This window comes from Petaurus breviceps, unplaced genomic scaffold (assembly GCF_028583685.1).
Source record: "Petaurus breviceps papuanus isolate PSGF00001 unplaced genomic scaffold, PetGlider_PUasm1.0 90994, whole genome shotgun sequence".
Classification (NCBI taxonomy): domain Eukaryota; kingdom Metazoa; phylum Chordata; class Mammalia; order Diprotodontia; family Petauridae; genus Petaurus; species Petaurus breviceps.
Genome location: NW_027187393.1, coordinates 953972 through 976157, shown reverse-complemented (window position 1 = coordinate 976157; position 22186 = coordinate 953972). Strand labels below are relative to the sequence as shown.

General features: G+C 45.4%; 1 protein-coding gene across 1 annotated transcript in view; it reads right to left on the bottom strand.

The window, feature by feature from the left end:
- The window catches only part of UNC5A (unc-5 netrin receptor A), a 108416-nt gene that overhangs the window by 85819 nt on the left and 411 nt on the right, over nt 1–22186 (bottom strand). The window lies entirely within an intron of this gene.

Genomic DNA, 22186 nt, shown 5'->3' with positions numbered 1-22186 from the left:
TCAGAATCGATAACTAATATCTTCAGAATGTTTTAGATTTGTTAAGTGCTTTACAAATGTTATTTCATATGCAGTAATGCAGGGGTTCTTAATCTTTTAGTTGTCATGGACCCTTCCAGCAGTCTGGTGAAGTCTATGGACTCTTTCTCAAAATCATGTTTTTAAATGCATGAAACAGCATACATCGAATTATAAAGGAAACCAATTATGTTGAAATACAGGTGAAATTTTTTCCTCTCCAAGTTCATGGGCCTTCTGAAGTCTATCCACGGACCCCTAGAACTCCTGCCCTAGGGAAAATGAGAGTCTTTCCAGCTCTAAGGTTTATAAATGACAGCTTCTTTAAATCCCACCACCACCTCCCAGATGGCAATTCCATTACTTTCCCCTTCTCTGTGGCCCCAGGATCACCCTCGATAAGAAGAGGCAGTGTGGTGGGGCAGAAAGTCGCTAGATTTGAGGATGGGAGGCAGGAAGTAGAATTATAATTCTGGGCCTCAGTTTCTACATCTGCAAAGTGAAGGGGCTGGTCTGCTCTCTAAAGCAGGAGCTATTCTTTTGTTACTTATCTTTGTAAATACCATTTTCTTGTTTAGTCAATTAGTCGTGTTCGACTCTTTGTGACCCATTTAGGATTTTCAAGACAAGATACTGGAGTGTTTTGCCATTTCCTTCTCCAGCTCATTTTACAGATGAGGAAATTGAGGCAAACAGGGTTAAGTGACTTGCCCAGGGACACACAGCTAGTAAGTGTCTGAAGATGGATCTGAACTCAGGTCCCTCCTGACTCCAGGGCTGGCACTCTATCCACTGAATCACCTAGCTGCCCCTTGTACCTAGCACAGCAGTCACTTAATAAACAGCAATCATTTAAGACATGATTGGAGTGAAACTGGACTGTAATACTCATGATGATTGCAGGCCAGGGACCTCAGCCTCATGTATCCTCATTCTCCACGGCTCCACAGCCTTCCATGTCCAGAGCTTGTCCCATGGGCACAGCCCCAAGGAGCCTGTTCTGAGGCATCTTGGTAGCTAGAGTCAGGAAGCCCCAAGTTCAAATCCAGCTTTATAAACTTACAGCTGTGACTGTGGGACAAGTCACTTAGTTTCTGCCAGTCTCAGTTTCCTTAGCTGTAAAATGAAAAGAAAAATAACAGCTGCCTCACAGGGTTGTTGTGAAGAGATAACATCTGTAAAGTGCTTTGCAAACCTTAGAACACTATATAAATGCTAACTATTAGCTATTATTAGCTACACACACAGCCTCCCTTCTGTTCCCATCCAATCTCATTTCCACTGCCTTGAGAAGTCTTACTTGCTGGGCCTGTCAGTCCTACCTATCCTAGGCCTGACTGGTCTCCATCATCAATCAGAGCAGATGCTGCCCTCCCTGATTCCCAGCGCTCATTTCTCCTACTTCTCACAGGCCATCCTAGTCCACTCCACAGCCCTGAGTGCCCTCTACCTTGTACCGCTCATTCTTTGTTCTCCTATATAATACAAAACAGGTTCCACTCAACTTCAGGCTGGTTCAGTATGGGAAATAGAAAGGGGGCAATGGATGAAGAGGATGGATGGAAGGGATGGACAGATGGGGATATATGGTGGGGATAGTTATGGTGGAAGGGACAGACAGACAGGGATACATGTTGGGGACAGTTATGATGGAAGGAATGAACAAAAGGGAAAGATGGTGGAGATAAACAGAGAGAGGGATGCTGCTCTCCCTCCAAAACTACCTTTTGTCTATTCTTGACATACATCTATTTCTATATGCTGTCTCCTTTCATAGAATGTAAACACCTTGGGGGCAGAGACTGTTTTGTTGTTGTCTTTGTATTGACAGGACTGAGTGTAGATGCTTAAAAAATGTTTGTTGACTAACTGCTGATCAATAGACAGAAGGACTGTAGTGATGAAGAGAGGAAGAAGAATGTTGAAGGTGAAGAGGAGGGAATTTAGCTCTCTTTCCTCCCTGCCACACTCTGGATATTCTCTTTCCAAAGGAAGCCAATGCCACGGCCCATGCCTCTCAGCAGACAAGCCTGCTGCTCTCCCTTTCAGACTCTTCAATTTTCCTCTGCCCTGGTTCCTTCATCTCCACCTCTTCCTTTCCTGGCTCCTCTAAGGAACAACCATGTTCCCTCGCTTATCAAAAAAAGAGCCTTCCTTTGACTCTTTTTTTTTTTTTAAAGCAATTGGGGTTAAGTAACTTGCTCAAGGTTACACAGCCAGTTATTTCTTGGTGTGGTGCTGAGTATCTGAGCCCGGATTTGATCCAGGTCATCCCGACACTGGAGCCGGTGCTCTTACTCGCTGAGCCACCTGGCCACCCCTAAGCAATTGGGATTAAGTAACTTGCTCAAGGTTACACGGCCAGGTGTTTCTGGGTGGGTGCTAAGTGTCTGAGCCCGGGATTCGATCTCCAGGTCTTCTCAACACTGCAGCCGTTGCTCTTACTCTCTGTGCTACCTGGCCGCCCCCTTCCTTTGACTCTTTAACCCTTTCTGGTTACCTCTTCTTCCTTATTCTTTGAATGAATTAGCTATGCCCAGTACCTTCAATTCAACAAGCACTTAACATCAGGCATCATGCTAATCTACTAAGGATCACAAAAACAGAAATGAAAAGTTGTTTCTGCCCTCAAGAAGCCAACATTCTACTTAGGATACAAATAGAAATATGAGATAACTTGAGGAAGGGGAAAGTGCTAAGCACTCAAAAGATCAGGAGAGGGTTCCTGTGGGAGGTGGTTCATGGGGGTCGGATCTTAAAGGAAATTGGGAAACCTCAGAAAAGAATGCATTTCAGGCCTCTTCAAAAGCATAGAGATGGAAGATGCAATGCCAAATTTGGAAAATGACAATTAGACTAGTTTAGCTAGAGTTCACAAAGGGGGATTATGTGAAATAAATCTAGAAAGGCAGGCTGGAGTCACATTGGGAAGGGTTTTAAATGCTGAGAAATTTGTATTTTATCTTTTTTTTTTTTTTTTGCTTTTTGGAGGGGGGAGGATAGGGCAATTGGGGTTAAGTGACTGCCCAAGGTTACACAGCTAGTTTTGTGTTAAGTGTCTGAGGTCGGATTTGAACTCAGGCCCTCCTGACTCCAGGCCTAGTGCTCTATTCACTGTGCCACTTAGCCATCCCTATATTTTATCTTAGAGGCAACAGGGAACTAGTGAAAATTTTTGAGGAGGGGAATAATATGGCCAGTACCACACTTATGGAAGACTATTTTGGGTGTGCTATGAGAGATGGATTGGAGAGAGAAGAGACAAGAAGACAGCAGTGCAACTGGGAGGCTACTGCAATTGTCCAGAGGCAATGAGGTTTTGAACTAGTGTGGTACTATCTGAATGGGGAAGAGGAAGAATGAGGAGAGCTTCATTTTATGCTATGTGGGTTTAAGAAATGGACAAATGTGACAGATATCATGAAGGAAGAAACGACAAACTGTGGCACCTTACTGGATGTGTGCAGAGTGGTGGTGGTGGTGAGAGAAAGAAGGTAGAGTCAAAGAGGACTCTCAGGTATAACAGCTTGGAGCGTGCTGATGCTCTCAGGAGTCAGTCAGTGAGCTTTTATTAAGCACTTTCTATATGCCAGGCACTATGCTAAGTGCTAGGGGTGCAAAGAAAGACAAAAACAGTTCCTGTTCTCAAAAAGTTCACATCACAAAAGGGGAGATAACATGAAAATAACTAGATACAAGATATACGTAGTGTAGGGAGAAGGCTAATCTTGGAGATGAAGACACTACTAGCTTAGGGGGCTGGAAATGCCTCCTGAAGAAGGCAGGATTTAAGCTGAGTCTTGGAGGAAGTCAGAGGTTCTAAGAACTGGGGGTGAAGAGGGAAAGCATTCCAGTTGTTGCTTAGGTGTGTTTGACTCTTTGTGACCCCATTTGGGGTTTTCTCAGCCATTTCCTTTTCCAGCTCACTTTACATATGGGGAAACCAAGGCAAGCAAGGTTAAATGACTTGCCCGGGGTCATACAACAACAAGGAGAAGCGTTCTATGCATGAAAGACTGCAGTGTAAAGGCACAGTTGGATCTTAGAGTCTGTTGGGGGAGTAAGTAGAACAGACTGGAAAGGCAAGAAGCAGCCAGAGGGTTAAGAGTTTCAAATGCCAATTTGAAGACTCTCTTTCATCCTACAGGTAGTAGGAAGTCAATGGAAGTAAGTATGGAGGAAAAGCTAGTTTATGGGGGAAGAAATGAATTCTCTTTTGGACATACCGAGCTTGAGATGTCTAGAGGATGTCCATTCATTCATTCAACAAATATTTATTCAGGGCTTACTGTGTGCAGATCATTATGTCCTGGGCTCTGGGTGATCTACAAAGATGTTAGCTAAGATATGGTTCCTGCTCACATGTAGCTCACAATCTAAGGAGATGCCAACATCACTCACTGTGATATACACTACGTAAGTGTGTTACAGAGGCACATAAGTGATAATCTGAGGAAGAAGGCAATTACTGACCCTGGAGAACAGGGAATTCTTCCTGAATGAGGTAGAGCTCAAGCTCAGCTTTTAAAGGATGGATAGGAATTAAGCCCGTGAAGAGGGAGGAAAGACCTTCCAGTTATAGGGAATGTGTACAAAGGCACAGAGATTAGACAGTAGTATAATATTTGATAAGGCTGAAAAGGTAAGGTAGTGCCAGATAATGGAGGCCCTTGGATATTAGGCAAAGGAGCATAAACTTTACTCTGTAGGCAATAGGGAGCTACTGAGGATTTTTGAGCAGAGCAGCAACATGATTCAATCATTTATTCAACAAGCATTTATTAAGCACATACTGTGCTCAGCACGGTATCTTGAACACAAAAAATAATTAATGAGTGTTTTTATTTTATTTTTCTCAATTACATGAAAACTTTTAAACTTAAAAAAAAATTTTGAGTTCCAAATTCTTTCCCTTTCTCTTCCTCCCTACCCCTTGAGAAGGCAAGCAATTTGATATAGATTATACATGTGAAACATTATGAGCACTGGCCCTGAAGTCAGGAGGACCTGAGTTCAAATTAGGCCTCAGACACTTAACACACACAAAAACTAGCCGTGTGACCTTGGGCAAGTCACTTAACCCCAATTGTCCTACCCTCCCCCTCCAAAAAAAAAAAAAGAAACATATTAAACACAGACCAAAAAAACCCAAGAAAGTAAAAAAGCATACTTTGATCTGTATTAAGACTCCATCAGTTCTTTCTTTGGAGGGGAATAGCATTTTAATCATTGTATTGCTGAGAATAGCTAAGTCATTCACAACTGATCATCATATATATGTTGCTATTACAAAGTACACGGTTCTCCTGGTTCTGCTCGCTTCACTTTGCATCAGTTTATGTAAGTCTTCCCAGGTTTTTCTGAAAGCATCCTGCTGGTCATTTCTTATAGCACAAAAGTGTTCTATCATAATCATAACTTGTTTAGCTATTCTCCAATTGATGGGCATCCCCTTAATTTTCAATTCTTTGCTACCACAAAAAGAGCTGCTATAAATATTTTTGTATATATGGGTTATTTTCCTTTTTCTTTGATCTCTCTGGGATACAGACCTAGTGGTAGACTTAACAAATTTTTATTGACTAAATATACCAGACACTGTGCTAGCTGGGAATACAAAGATAAAAATGATTAGTTCCTGTCCTCAAGGTGCTTATATTCCATAGAATACAAGTATGTGTGTGTGTGTATCAATAAAATAAAAACAAATTAATGGTGGGGAGTGGGGGTGGGTGAGTGATGGAACAACAGAAGCTAGGTGTTTGAGCAGAGCTTTGGAGGAAATGAGAGATTCCAAGAAGCAGATGTGAGGAGAGAAAGCATTCTAGCCATGGGGACAGCATCTGGTACAAAGGAATGGAGAGAGGAGGGAATGTCATGTTGTAAGGAATGATAAGGCCAGTTGGGCTGAAACACAGAGTGCATAGAAGGTAACTTGGACCAGATTCTATGAGTTTTAAATTCCAAACAAGTTTGCATTTGATCCTAGAGGTTATAGAGAGTCAGTGGAGCTCATTAAGTACTGATAAAGGGAAGCTACTCAGGCCTAACTGGATACCTAAACCCAGCTTCTGGCACACAGTAGGTCCTAATAAAGGTTTGATTAATTTCTAATTTAATTTTTAATTAAAGCTTACCAGCTACTGTTCCCTCCCTCAAGCCCCAGGAAAGGCCTCTGCTATTTCTCCCAGCCCTGCAGGTAGTTTCCTGATGAAAATGGTGGCATTTGCACCAATTTGAGAATTTGTCTGCTTGGGTGTGGGGGATTATTTGCTGGTTCTACAATCCCTGGCTCAGTGCCAGCTGATCAGGAAGCACGGCAGGGTTGTTATTCTCATTCCTAACACTGAAATCATTGAACATCTCTCTGCCCACCAAGAACCAGCCAGGAAAATACAAGCAAGTTTCCATCACCTTAAAAATCAGAATAATTTGGCCTAACACACAGATCATCTCCAGAGTTTATGACAGTCCCTTTCCTCACGCTGGCCTCCTGTCATCCTTCTCAGCATCCTGCTCTAGAGTTAACCAAGATTTTGCCCCCAAGCACCCTCCCATCCCACTCTCCCAAACTGACACCAGTCTCATGAAGGATAGATTGGGGGGAAAGGAGATAATGGAGGTAGCCAAACCATTTTAGGGGACTGTTAGAATAGTCTAGGGGACAGGTGGTAAGGAACTGACAGTGATAACCTTGGGAATGGATGAGTGTGGTAGGGGTCACTTTGAGATACTTTCAAAGGAAAACTCAACTAATTTAGAGTTGGTTAGATCTAGGCGTAGATCAGTCGGTCTAGCAAAGCTTATGTACCCCTTCTCAGAAAAATATTTTTAAATAATTGGGAGGAAATGCTAAATTTCAGTTAAGGGTTAGTGAAAATAAGGATAGAATTCTTTTTTCCTAACCAGGCTCATGGAGCCCCTGAAATCTATCGACAGACCTCAGCTTCAGAAACCTTAAAACTTTGGAGGGAGGTCAGAGCAGGAAACATAAACAAAGAGGAGAGAGTTGAAGCTCTGGGGGTAGATGAGGTTGATAAGTGAGTGTAGAGAAGATGAGAAGACCACGTCTTTGAGGTCAACTCTATTTAGTGGATAGAAGAAAGAGAATAATTTAGTACAGTAGAGAGACAGGAGACCAACATGAGGTTGGTCTCTGAGTCCAAGAGGGAGAGAGTGTGTCCCGAATAGGGGACTGCGTGTGGCTAGCAGTGGCAAACCCCACAGAGAGGTCCCTTGATCACTACTTCTTTTTTTTGTGATCACTACTTCTAATGGGCTTATTACAGAGCAGGGATTTTTAATCTGGGGTCTGAACTCATTAAAAAAAATTTTTGATACCTGTGTTCCAAGATAATTTATTTCCTTTTTAATTCTGTGTATTTTACATTTTCCATCTAAACACATTATTCTGAGAAGGGGTCCAGTGACTTCACCAGACTGCCAAAGGGGTCCACGTCACAAAAAAGCTTAAGAAAGAAACTGTCCTAGTGCGTTACGACCGAATTTGCCAATCCAATCTAATAAGCATTTATTAAGTGTTTGCTATGTGCAAGGCATTGTGATAGGCCCTGCAGAGACAAAGAAAAAATGGAAAAACATTCCCACTCCCTTTGTATGAAGACCCTAGGAATACTAAATTTTGTTCTGCAATGTGGGGGAGCAAAGTGTAGAAGGAGAAAATGGACTGGGGACTGGAATTGGGTAAAAATATATGTCAAAAGAAGAGAGACAGGGAATTGTAGATTAGATCAGGTTTAGAAAGGAATGAAACATGAAAGCCCTAGGGGCTAAATGCAAATGCTCCCTGGATCAGCTCCAAGCAGCAGCATCTCTAGGAACCTGTCCCTGGGCCCCTGGGCCCCTCCATCCTCCCTATCCCTGACATACTACCAGAGAGGCTGTGGTTGGACTGATCAGTGGGACCAGCTGACCACGTCCATCTGACCTTCCCCATCTCCTTCAACCCCCTCCTCCTTTAGTCATCTACCTTCCAATAGAAAACATGGAGTGATAGCTCAGTACTTCTCAAAAGTTCTGTCTTCTAGGTAATTATCGTTTACCCCCTAAGCTGTCTCTTTTCCAGATAAAGGAATTGACAGTGCTTAAATGAATTTCTGGGTGACATGGTCTCCAGTTTGGGTGGCTCTCCCCTGAAAGTATCAATGCACTATATCTATCTGCTTCCTCCTCTTCCTCTCCTACCCAAGGCTTTCTAAACGAAGGCCAGGGGCTTTCCTGACAATGGCCAAGGCTGACTCTCCTCCTGCCACGTTCCTCTAACCTAGAGACACCATGCCATAATGGATGGAGTGTTGGGCTTGGGTTCAAATTCCTCTTCAGACACTAAATGTGTGATCCTGACTGAGCAAGTTAGTTAACTTCTCTTGGTCTCAGTTCCTCAGCTATAAAATGATGTGGCTGGCTTAGATGGCCTTAAAGGTCCCTTCCAGCTCTAAATCTATAACTCCAATATCTTAAGATGGCTCTAAGCAAGGGACCAATGACATCCAGGAACTACCGCATATACCAGAACAAGTCTAGACACTCCACATCAGTCTCTAGCTAAGTCCTTTCTTCTGCTCCCTCAGCCCTCAGGGAGCTTATCACCTAGAAGCACTGGGGCCTCACACCCAAACAATTTATCATGGGAAAGGAGATTGCAGTCAAATTTTTGGGAGGGGAAACTCGAGGGTGGTGAAGGATAGAGCTCAGTGACCAAATCAGAATCAAATAAATAAGTGCTTATTATAATGATAGCTCCAAATTGCATGCAGAGGGTGTGTGTGTGGGTGGTAGTGTTTTCTGGTTTCAAAGCTTTTCCACCCATTCTCTCAGCCTGACTCAGAACAACCCTGGAAGGAAGGCTGGCCAGGCATAGTTATCCCCATTCTACTGAATGCCCGAGGACTTCTGATGCCTAATCCAGGGTTTATCCCACGTGTGCTAGGCCCTGGGCTCCATGCTGTAGGGGTCACAGAGTAGAACAAAACTGGGTTTCTCCTGCTCTTGAGGTGCACATTTGTCTAGTTGGGGGAGACATGAAATACAGCAATGAAAAACTCAGAGGTCCAGGCAACCTACCTCCTGAAGCCCAGAGCTAGTGGTGGTCTTTTATGCAAAAATACCCCTTCATGGGGTGGTAGGACCCTAGCTATAGAGCTGGAAGGGTCTTCAGCCATCTATTCATTAGACTGCAAGTTCCCTGAGGTCAGGAATGGGTTGGTTTTGGCCTTTATATCCCCAGTGCTTAGCATAATGCCTGGCATACAGCAGAAGCTTAATAAATGCTTACTGATGGACTGATCTAGTCTAACCCTCTCATTTTGAGGATCAGGAAACTGAGGACTAGGTTAAATCACTTGCCCAAAGTCTTACACAGAATAACTGTCAAAGGTGGAAGGATCCCCACCTGAGTTCTTTGTTTGGGGGGTGGGGTGGGCATAGATAAGATCAGAGAGACTTCCCATTCCAGGAAGGAGGAAAACCAAAGGAAGGGAGAGTGGGGAAAGGACTGAATGGCTGCCGAATAACTTCACAGATTTTTGACAAGGAACTATCCTGTTAACAATGCTATGGGTTTCTCATCCTTATCTGGAAGCCCAGGCCTAGAGAAAAGGAGCCTGGGACTAGAGCCCCCTTAGCTCACAGAATCTCACCCCACCCCTAGCAGGTATGAATATCCTTTTCCAGGGTTTAGGGAAGAGGGAAGAGAGGGGAGCCAGGAGGGAAAAGAGGGGAGCTCCTCCCTAGGGATTCTTCTCAGACTGAGGGGGAAAAAGTCAGGGAGAAGTTGAAGCTGTTAATTGCTAATCCCTGTGGACTCTGGGCTGGGGCCTTGGCAAACCTGCTCAGTGCCTACTGATTAAAACCAGATGGTTTAGATCTGCCAAGTGTCCCTAGGGTTCCTTGACTGCCTCCCTTGTCCCTAAAGGAAGAAGTCCCACTCCAGCCCTTCTGAGCCTCCTTCTGGCTCAGAGATTCTCCTAGTCCTGATGGTGGTAGGAGCAGGGATGGGAGACCTGTGCTAGGGCTTGAACCCCAAGGAGAGGGGAATAGAAAGAGAGATGGTGAGTGGCCTCTGCCCATCCCCCTTCAGAGAATGCCTAGGGGACCCTCATCAGGTCCCTGAGGACCAGAGACTGAAACAAGGAGTTGCGGCTAAGAAAAGGAAGGAAAATGCAGTTGGGATCTCTGCGGGCTGAAGAGAGAATGTGGATGTTCCCCTACTTAGGAAGAGTTAGATTCATATAGAAAGGATAGCAAATACACGGAGCCCTCTGGCAACAGAAATGAGGGATTTCTATTGTGCTGGAAGAGGCAGAGGTCAGAGTGATCAGTAAGAGTCAACTTCTGAGGCCCCTGGGCTTCAAGTAGGAAGGCTCCAGGTAGGTGGTGAGCCCAAGCCACTCCCTTCCCTTAAGACAAGAGAAACAAGGAAAGGGGACAAGGGCCCTAGACACTCTCCTCCCAGTCCCATTTCCACCCTCCTCTGTCCCCAGCTGAAAAGTATCTCCAAGAAGGAGACTAACTCCCCTTCCCCTTAATATCAGCTGGGAGCTTCAAGGTGACCCTGAGCGATGGGCCTTCCAGATGCTGGGCTGGGTAGAAGAAACAAAAGCTTTAAGAGGCAGGAGAGGTTGTAGGGTGGTGGAGGGCTACCTTCCTACCTGCTCTATGCTGCTAATGACCACTCCTTCCCCTCCCTCCTGCAGTCCTTTCCATCACCCAGAGGGAACCCAGGCCCCCATCGAATCTGGACCCCAGATCTGGATTTAGGGTGGGCTGGCAAAATTCCCAAGAGCAAGGAGCCTTACTGGGAAGGGAGGGCAGAGACTGGGAGAGGCCTCTCTTTCTTTGTCCACCTGTCTCCTGGCGCTCAGACAGAGAGCAATGGGAGGGGGCAGACCCCCTGCCCCACACAAACACAGAACATCTCACCTGCAGGGAAAGACAAAGGCAGCCAGGGCTCCCCCTCCTCAATCCTGTTCTCTTCTAATCCCACGGGAGGAAATCCAAACAAAGACACTCTATACCTCTTTTCTTTCTCTTTCTCAAACACAAACACACACACACACACACATGCCCCACAAATGTGAAAACACAACTAGATTTAGAGATGGTGGTCCTGGGTTTAAATTTTGGCTTTTATAGTTAGGCCCTGAGTGAACCTCTTCAAGTCTCAGTTTCCTCCTCTGATAAATGCAGCATTTGTCCTAGATGAGCACTAAGTCTCCCTCACACTCATTTACCAGTGTCCCTTTCCCAATCATTCTCCCTTGGGTAGGGGTGGGAGCTGGGGGCAGGGAAGGCACTGTGTGATCCCAAACAGCCTTATATCAGAGCCAGAATAGCTCATGTATGGAGTTTAGAAACAAAAGCATCAGGGATGGCATGTCTTCCTTTCCATTCACATGGGTCAGGTCTCATATATGCCTCCTCAGGGAGGGTCTAGTTTTTTTTCTTGGGTTTGTAGAAGGACAAAACAAAATCATTCTGACCTGGGTACAGGCTTACCTGGCCTGTCCCTCAGCTCTCTGAGTGATGCCTGGAGCCACCATGATCCCTGCTCTCACATCAGCAACCACCTTCACCAACAGGTGCAGAGTCCTGCTGCGGGTAGAGCAGGTGGCAGGCAGATGTGAGCCGGGCCGTTGGGAACACCTGCCACCCAGAGTAAAGGTGGTCTAGAAAGGTCGTCAGTGATTCCAGTCCCGCCCACCCAGCTGGAGGTATGTGCCTGTAAGCAGAAAATTTTCACAATTCCTGTTCCTACAGTTACCCTCACCCCCCAGAGCTCATTATCTGTCCCATAAACCCACCTTTCCTTCTGACCTCCCTATTTCTGTCACAGCACTGTTTTCCGGGTTTACCCAGTTCTGAAAATCAGGAGTCAGTCTCAACTATTCCCCATTTCCAATTTGTTGCCAAGTCTTGTGGATTCAACCCCTCACAACCTTTCTGGAAACTGTCTCCTTCTCTCTATCCACACACCACAACCACCCTCAGGACCCCGTTGCTTCTCACCTGTGCTATCAATACAGAAGGCACCTCACTGGGACCCCCGCATCTTGTCCCTTCCCTCTCCAATCAATTCCTCACCCAGCTGCCAAATCGGTTATTTCTGAAACTCAGGTCTGATTTGTGTCATTCCCTCATTCAAGAAACCTCAAGTTCCTTATTGTCTTTAAGGACAAAATACAAACTCCTGTCTGGTACTGAAAGCCTTTCACAATCGATTAAAATAGAAACCCTTCTCTCTGGCATTCACAATCTTTCTCCCACCTCTCTTTCCAGGCTGATTACCCATGACTCCCATGTACTCTCACTCTTTCTGCTTCCTATCCACATTCCACCTCCAATCTCTAGGCCTTTTTGGGTTTTGTTTTGTTTTTGCATCAGCTGTCTGTTCCCTAGGCCTGGAATGCCCTCCCTCCTCATTTCTGCCTCTCGGAGACCCTCTCTCCCTTCAAAGCCCAGCTCAAGCAATACCTCCTTCAAGGGATCTTTCCTGGTTCCCCGAAGTAATTAGCATTACCCTTTCACTAATTATTTTGGCGAAATAAATACAATTGCTTTGTATGTATTTTTTAAGAGACCTATCTATGTACAAGTAGTTTATCCCCAGTAGAATACAAAATCCTTGAGACTAGAGACTTTCATTTTTGTCTTTATATTCCCAGAATGGAGCAAAGTGCCTGGCACATAGAAAATACTTGAATTCTTCTAAAAGTGAATTGAGGCAAGGTGATTTCCAACCCCTCAGATAAGGTCAGGATCTGTTCTAGCTTAGGACAGCAAGATGACTGACCCCGAGGAGCTGTGTCAAGTCAATTCTGTTCAACTTTCATTAAGCCTTTACTGTATGCAGTGCTCCTGTTAGTATACAAAAAAACACAGGAGCCTGGATTGTAACAAGATGTAAAAACATGCACAAATAACTGTGAAATGAGATAGAGGCAGAAGAAATCTGATGTAGAGGGCTTTGTGGGGGAGCCAGCTGGCACCAGGATCTGTCCTGGAAGGAGGAGAATGCTTTTAATAGGTGGGGCATCCAGGCAAAGATGCAGACTGTTGTACTGGACAGAACACAGGATGTAGAGTCAAGAAAGCCAGGCTTGGATCCCAGCTCTGCCACTCCCTAGCTGTGTGCCTGTGTGTAAGCCTTTTCCACTCTCTGGGCCTCAGTTGCCTCATCTGTAAAATAAGAAAATTGGACTAGGTGTCCTCTGAGACCCTTCCAAGTGTAAATCAGAAGAAAACAAGCAGTCCAAGCAAGATAAGGCTGGAAAGGCAGTGGGACCCTCTGCCCAGGGCCAAAGGGACAAATCTCAAGGGACAACTTGAGACCTTTGTTCCAGTTAGGATAGTGCAGAAAGAGGGGGAGCCAGGAATGAAGAGATTCATGACTCTCTCCTCTGCCCTACTGGGGATTTGTTCTTGGTTCTCTTTCCTCTACTGTAAATTTAAAAAATTTTATTTTTATCTAAACTTAACAAACACCCTATTTCCATATACATTGTAGAACAGAAGGAGGGGGATGTACCAGAAACTGCAAATCTCCATTATGTACAGCTTGCTTTTATTTTTAACTATATAATACATTTCACATATGTAACTCTCAAAGCTGTCCTGTTTGTCTGTGATTCCTTCTCACCTTTCTAGTTCCTTCTTTTTTTGGGGGGGGAGATGGGTGGGAAAAGGAGAGACCCTACCCCTATCCCTTCTTCTCTTTCCCAAATTGAAAAAGAAAAAGAAAACCCTTGTGTCATATGCATGGTTAAGACAGATTCCCCCACTGGCCATCTCCAAAAATGTATGCTTCATTCTGTAGGAAGTTGGTGACCCCAGTGGCCAGTCAACTAGTATTTAAGTGCCTACTATGTGCTAGACACTGTGCTAAGTGGTAGGGATACAAAGAAAGGCAAAAAAAAAAACCCAAAACAAAACTAGTTCCTGTTCTCAAGGAGTTCACAGTCTAATGGGTGAAAGGTTAATGGTTAAAGAGGGTACAATGACACCTTCCTGAAAGAGATGTCGAAGCTGGCTTGTCCTGCAGTCATCTGGGGGGTTGTGACTGGAGGCTCTTCCTGTCATCTGAATGGTGAGAGAAGGTCAATCTCCAGGCAGTGATGGGGAAGAGGGATTCCCGAACCCCTTCTCTGACCTGTGAGGTCTGTGCAATGAGCTGGTGGCCAAGCAGCTACAATCCAAGTATCCAAGGTGCATTTAATCAACAACTTAGATACAATGTACTGAACCATGAGCAGATAACAGAAGCTGAGGTTTACTTTAAGGTACACTGTGGCAAAGTAGATAGAGGGCCAAATCTAAAGACAGGAAGACCTGGCATTCGATCACCTTTGACACGTACCGGCTGTGGGACCTTGGGCAAGTCACTTTAATGTCTCACTGCTCACAGGCTTCTCTAAGACTATTAAATTGCAGAAGAGTCATCCTTTGGTATGGTGAGTTTCCTAACCATCCCAATATCCCTGTGATCTCCATATATTAATATATTACAATACATTATGTTATAGAATGTGATATATTATAATATATGTGATATTATGGTCCACATTTTTTTAAAGGCCTCCAAGGAATTTACATGCATTGTCTCATTAAGAGGCACCTATCTTAAGACTATAAATTGTAGAGATGTGCTGATTTGCAATGAAAGAGGAATTTCCTCACAGGTGAAATGATATGACAGGTTGTTTTGTTTTTTTGGTACCATAAATATTATTGTTGTTTGTTGTTATTTTTATTATCCCCATTTTACAGATATGGAAACTAGAAAAATAAAATACTAAATAAATTTTAAAAAAGGATAAGGAAACTGGATTCAGAGTAGTAGTGACATCATGCCCATGGTCACATACTATTCTTAGGCTTCCAGGGTGGGATTTATGCCTGGGTCCCTGATGACTTTCAGTTAAATATGCATTGGCCTCTGGTCTACACCATGTCACCTAGCAAAGCAAGCTGGTCTTTTTCTCAATTCAACTGAACATTTATTAGGTTCCTCCTTTGAATAAACCACTAGAAAAACCAACACAACCAAGAAAACAGATTGAAGGACTGAGCAAAAACAAGCCTTTGAATTTTCTCCAAATATGTAATGGGAGCCCAAGGTTTATCCATGAGTCATTCCCCACTTCTTGTCATTGGTCGGCCTGAGATGAGAAGGAGTCTCTATGACTGGTAGGGTCAGCAGAAGACAGTGCCAAGTGCCAGGCATGTAAGTGTAGGCAAGCCACTTTAACCTCAGTGAGCCCCAGTTTCTCTATCTGCAAAGAGGCAAGATCCCAGCACAGTCCCTTTCAGAGATACCAGACGAAGAGTCATGAGACCCAAAGGAGGAAAAGAGGAATTTCCTTTAAAATACAAGTTGACTCCTCCCTCCCTCTCCCTCCCCAGTTTTTTCACTTCATCTCTGCTCCCTCACTGTAAAATGAAGGGGGAAGGGTAAGACTAGAGTAGAAAATCTCTGAGGATTTTTCTGGCTCCAACATTTTGTGAGTCTGAGCTACCAAGTCTTCCTGAGGGGCATGATGAGAGTGTCTTGGGAAAAGGGAAAGGAATCCGCATTAATGTAATGCCTATTCCGTACCAGGCAGTGTCCTAAGCACTTTCCAAATATTATCTCATTTGATCCTCACAATGCCCCTGAGAGGTAGTTGCTATTATTATCCCTTTTTTACAGTTGAAGAAACTGAGGCAGATAGAGGTTGCCCAGGGTCATACAGCTGACATTTGACTGAGGTCAAATTCGAACTCAGGTCTTCCTGACTCCAGCTGGGTACTCTATACAACTGGGCCACCTAGCTAAGGACTGTGCTGGTGGAATTCCAGCATCTCATGGGAAAAAAAGAGCAGCATATCCATGAATACCTGGGGAGAGAATACATGAACAACACATACATGCATATGTATGCAGGTATATACCCTTGTATAACAAATATGGCTATACACAATGGCTCTTTTTAAACCTCAAAGAACCAGATAAATGACAAAGGATTATGAGTCAGTCCCCTGCTGTGGCTCTTTATGACTTACTGCTAGAACCAAATGCAAATTCCTTTATTTGGCATTTAAAGTCCTTCAGAGCTGGGTACAGCCCACCTTTCCAGTCTCATGACACATTACTCCCCTTCATGCATGCTAAGGTCTAGTTAAGCTGGCCTTCTTGCTCTGTCCCTCACACACAAAGAAGGAGGGAAGCAAGTACTTAGTAAATGCCTACTATGTGCCAGGCACTGCTATATCATCTTTGATCCTCACAGTAACCCTGGGAAGTAAGTAGTTGCTACTATCATACCCATTTTACAGCTGAGGAAACTAAGGCAGACAGAAGTCAAGTAACCTGCCCTGGGTCACACAGCTAGTAAGTGTCTGAGATTGGATTTGAACTCAGTACTCTATCCACTGAATCACTTAATTGCCTCTACACTCCATCATCCACTTCCCACCTCTATGCCTTTGTACACATTGTATTTCATGCCTAAAATGAACTCCCTTCGACTCTAGAATCCCCAGCTTGCTTTAAAGCTCAGCTGAGGGGCTGCCCTCCACATAAAGACTCTGCTGATGCTGACCTCTGTCTTCTGCCTCCTCCTCCCTAGTATTGCTTTATGTTTATTTTGTGTCTTCTTATTTATGTACATATATGTTATTATTTATGCAGACTCTGTGTTAAATGTCATCTCCTCCATTAAAATGGAAGCTCCTTGAAGGCAGGGACTGGTTCCCTCAAACCATTCCTTATGTTCTAAGACACACCTGCTAGCTGGTGATCCCTTCCTGTCCTGTTCTCTGGCCAGAGCATCTGCTTACACAGATGGAAGTGTGTTTCCCTGTACAGATGGGGAAAGAGAACCAACCCTCCTTCCTACAAGACCTGCTTCTACATGGGTGCCAACACACTTCCTGGGATCATACATGAATTCATATGAAACCATCAATGCTAGTTTGTGTCACTGGAGTCAGGAAGACTCATCTTCCTGAGTTCAAATCCAGCCTGACACTTGTTAGTTGTGTGATCCTGGGCAAATCACTTAACCCTGTTGGACTCAGTTTCCTCATCTGTAAAATGAGCTGGAGACGGAAATAGCAAGCCACTCCAGTGTCTTTGCCAAGAAAACCCCAAATGGGGTCATGTAGAGTTGAACACCACTGAAAAACAACTGAACAACAGGTGTGCTAACAGTTCAGAGGGAGGAGAAGGGAGTGGGGAGATTGCAGCAGTGCAGCATGGTGCAGAGGAAAGAGAACTGCTAAAGGGTCAGAAGACCTGGGTTCAAGTCTCTTATGTCACTTTGGGCAAGAAACTTAATCTCCCTGAGTCTCAGTTTCTTCATCTGAAAATGAAGAGGGTTGGATTAGGTGGTCTCTGAAGTCTTTTCCAGTCTAGACCTATCAGCCTGGGGTGAAGGATTTAGAAACCAGAATGTCAGGACTGGATGGGACTTTAGGCATCATCTAATCCAAACCTCTCACTGCAGCAAATAACAAAACTGAGGGGAGCGGGGTGCAATGTGAAGTGCTTTTCTTGAGACCATAACTATTTAGTGATTGAGGTATGCCTCACACCCAAGCTCTCCCTACTTCTTGTCCATAAAAATGAATAAGGATCTGGGTGGGCAGAGAGGAAGGAAAAGACCATTCTGGGGGAAGGGAGCAAGGTGAGCAAAGGGAAAACACCTCAGCTAGGAAGTGGGCAGGACTGGGATGAAGGGTTTGTATGAGGTAGTAGTGGGAAATGAGGCTGGAAAAGTTAAACTGGGGACAAATGAATGAATGAATTTAAGGTCAAAAGAGCCTTGAATGACAAACACATAAATTGGGATTTGATCATGATGATTATGATAATAGTAAAAAAAAAAATCCCAGTCATGATTCACACATACATTGCACTTTAAAATTCAAAGAGTATCTTTTCCCCAATGGCACTGCTGGTTAGGCAGGCCACATATTGTCTTCATTTAGCAGAGGAGGAAACTGAGGGCAGAGAGGTTAAGTAACTTACTAATAGTCGCACAGCCAATGAAGGAACAGAGCTGGGATCCAAATCCAGGTTTTCTGATTCCAAGCTCTTTCCACTTTATCAAATTAATTATAATTATCCATTCAAAGATCACTTATAAGGTACCTATGTGCCAAGCATGGTCCTAGGCACATGGGATACAAAGACAAGAAAACAGTAATAACTCCTACCTTCAAGGATCTTACATTCTAAATTTTTGGGGGGGGGGTTCCTGGGGAAGAGGGGAGAGAGGAAGACTACAACATATATACTGATACACAAATACAAAATATATACATACAGAATAAATACAAAATAATTGGAGAGAAAACATCAATCAATGGGGAGAATTAAGAAAAACTTCAAATAGGAACTGAGCTTTGAAGGTATCTGAGCATCAGAGTAACTTTCAAAAAATGTGTACAAAAGGGATTTGGGGGGCAGCTAGGTGGTGTAGTGAATAGAGCACCGGCCCTGGACTCAGGAGGCCCTGAGTTCAAATCTAATCTCAGACACTTAACACAAAAACTAGCCATGTGACCTTGGGCAAGTTGCTTAACCCCATTTGCCCTCCAAAAAAACCAACAACAACAACAAAAAAGGGTTTGGAAGGGCAAGGGCTCCTGGCACAGGGTGGGGAAGATACAGGGTGCTGGCAGGGGCAATGATGATGGGGTACTAGATGGGAGGGGCTAAGGAAAGTATGACTCCAAGGTATATTTTGGAAGGAAAAAAATGACAGGGCTTGGCAACCGACTGGATGTGAAGCGTGAAATTGAGAAAAGAGGCAAAGAGGACACAGATCTGAGGCTAGGAGGATGTCGGTGCTTTTGTGAGAAATGTCAGAGCCACGAAAGCACACAGGAAACCTTAGAGCATCAGGGCGGAAAGGTACATCCACAGAGTCAGATCCACACATAAAGTCACTGAGCCATGCCCACAGACACAGCCCTGGGCACGCACCACCCCCCTCCCACCTGCACTGGCCGAACTCCATGCCTTAATGCTTGGAGGTGATGGGGGCCAAGTGGGGACGACCCTCTTGTTCTTCGGGCCAGTATACAGAGAGTGGCCCTCTTTCCCCAACACAGGAAGAACAATGGGGGAGGGGAGATAGGGGGGGATGGGGATGGACAGACAACAAGGAGCCCAGCAGACTTTGGGCCTAATTCATCTTGATGACAAAGAATACTCAATTTGGAACTGGAAAGACTAAGGGGTCAGTTCCAGGTTCTTCCACTTACTAGCAATATACTCCTGGGTAAGTCACTTACTAGTGACTGTCTGAGGCTCAGTTTCCTCGTTTATAAAATGAGGATAATAATACACTCCCTACTTCCTGAAGCTGTCGTGAGGAAAGCCACAAGTAAACCAAAAAGCCCCGCAGGAATGGGACCTATTATGAGATCCATCCTAGCTGAAACCCTAATCTACCCTAGCTCCTCAGGGGACCGACCCCCTTCTCCCTATACATGAAGAAATGAGGGAAGGAATGGGGCCCATGAATACCCTCTAGAAATGACCATGTTTTCCAAAGATTGAATAGGTGGGTGAGAGAATGTGATGCAGAAGGGAAGGAGAGGGAGAAGGGGGAGACAGGGGGAGAGAGGGAGAGGGAGGGGGAGGGAGAGAGAGACAGAGAAAGAGAGAAAGACAGAGAGAGAGTGTGTGTGTGTGTGTGTGTGTGTGTGTGTGTAAAAGATCTACACAGGAGAAGAAAAAAGACATGAAAATGTGCTTGGCAGAGATGAATGGGTGTGTAAAGAAAAAAAACAGATAAGAATGGGGTATATGTGTAAGAGATGGGTGTGTGTGAGAGAGAATTAGACAAACAGGAGGGTGTATGTGTAAAGGATAGAGAGAGAGAGAGAAACAGATATGAGGGTGTGTGAGAAAGGGATAGATGGGTATAAGTGTGATATGGGTATGAGTATTTGTGAGATAGAAGGTTATAGGAGAGGGGTGTAGGTGAAAGAAATTGGTATGTGAGAGAAGGAGGAGGGTTGGGGTCAGGGCTGGGTCAGGCCTGGGGGGGGTCGGGGGTGGAGCTATGGTCTCAAATGAAGTGGCATCAAACACAGAGCTGGGGAGCCCAGCTCCCCCTGCCGACACAGATACCCACACAGACATGCATCCTTCACTGAGAACAGGGCTGAGCTGCTAGGGCTAGGGTCACTCCTGGGCCACCCAAGCTCTTCCTCCCTGTGCTACCCAGGCACAAAGGACCACCCTGAGTGTTTGGAGAAAGACCTTTGGGGCACCCACCTTGGCGCCTTCCTCCTCCTCTCCCCTCCCCACCCCTCGGACTGAGAGGCGGACACGTTGTCTGCCAGGGTGGGGCCAGGGCTACCCCTAGACACACGCTGGGCACCATGCTCACCTGGAGCACTGCAGGCAACTCCTGGCCACTGCCCTGAACAGGTGCCCACTCTGATACCCTGATCTCCCCTACTGCCTCTTAGCTTATCCCCTTACAAAGCTCAGTTCTCTCTCCACACCCCCCAGGAATCTGCCAGTGACTGGTACCAACCCTCCCCCCAGCCCTCCGCAAGGCTGTGCAGTCCTGACTCACTGGCAGCCCCCACCATGTTCATCTGTGCAACACACAAACACATAACCCTCACACACGTGGTACAAATTGCAAATACACGTAACCATCTGTGAAACATGAAAACACCCTCCACAGTTGATCCATGCAACATATAAACACATGTGCACCCTCACCCAGATGTTCATCAGCACACACGAACACAATCCATCTGTACAACATACCAACAACAATCTGTCACACAAGACAACCCATGCAATAAGAATTCAGCACACACATGGCCATCCATACAACATACACACACATCCACCCATCACACACATGACCATCCATGCCACAGGGAAACAGTCCATTCCTCAACTCATTCATGTAACGTGTGTATATGTGTATCACCACAATGCCATCTATGTAACCTGCAAACACCCCTCCCAATACATATTCATTTGTGTAACATGTGATGACATAACATAAGATGGGGGAGTGAGGGAAATCCTAGGACAGAAGGGCTAACTTAAGTGTAAAGGGTAGCGAAGGGTAGGAATGAAGCAGAAGGGGTCTTAGGGATGCTGAGGGGCAGGATGGAGTACTGGGAAGGCAACAGAAGATGAAAAGGGGAAGAGGAATAGGAGGGACAGAAGTGGGGTAGGAGAAAGGCTGGACAAAACATGAAATGAGACAGGAGGGAGTGGGGGGTGATGGAGAAGTGAGAAATTGGGGGTAGGGGACTGGAGTAGTACTTGGGGAAAGGAGGGGACAATAGAAGGCTTGAAATACTGGGAGGGAGAAAGGCCCAGTGGGAGGCATTGCTCCCTAGTGAGACCATTTAAGGAAATGGGCATCAGCATCAATCAGGTGGTACTTCCCCCCAAGAAGCTCTAACCAGCAGACTCTCCCAATAAATCCTGCAGCACAAGGCCTCTGGCCCCTTGAGTTACCCCGATGATTGTGAGTGTCCCCTATCACTAAGACCACCTCTGACAACAGCTTCTCTCAATTAAACAGTGACTAGCTGTCCCTCCAGTGCCCCAAATCAGGCTCTGCAATGCCCTGTCCTCTACCTGGAACAAGGGATTCTAGGGGAAAAGGGAATGGAGCTTGGGGGAGCTTAGAGCAGCATTCCTGGAGATTGCTGGTGCCCTGGGCAGGTAACTGTCCCATCTCCTGGGGCTCAAACCAGCCACTTACTGCCCCTTAAGGGTAGAGGAAGAAAGAACCAGGATGGGCTGGGCAAAGAAAAGGTAGGGGATCAAGAAGGACGAAAGATGGAGAAAGGGAGGGAGAGGAGGGATGGAGAGAAGGTAAGAGGGAGGCAGGGGCTCCACTCAACTCTTAGCTAATGAAGGAAAAAAGAATGTTTTCCTGTGAGATCCCTGGAGGGCACCGCTACTGTGTCCATATGGAAGCCTCTCTTAGGTATGCATGGGGCATGTTCGACCTGCACTGGAGGTGGGCAGGCAGTCAGGCTGGCCAGCCAGATGTGTGCAGATCCCTGTGTGCCTGCCAAGCCCATCACAGAGCAGGCTGGTGAGTGGAGCATCCTCGTAGAGAGGGGACCGAGGGGTGGAACAGATGGGATTCAGGCAGGAGAGGGGATG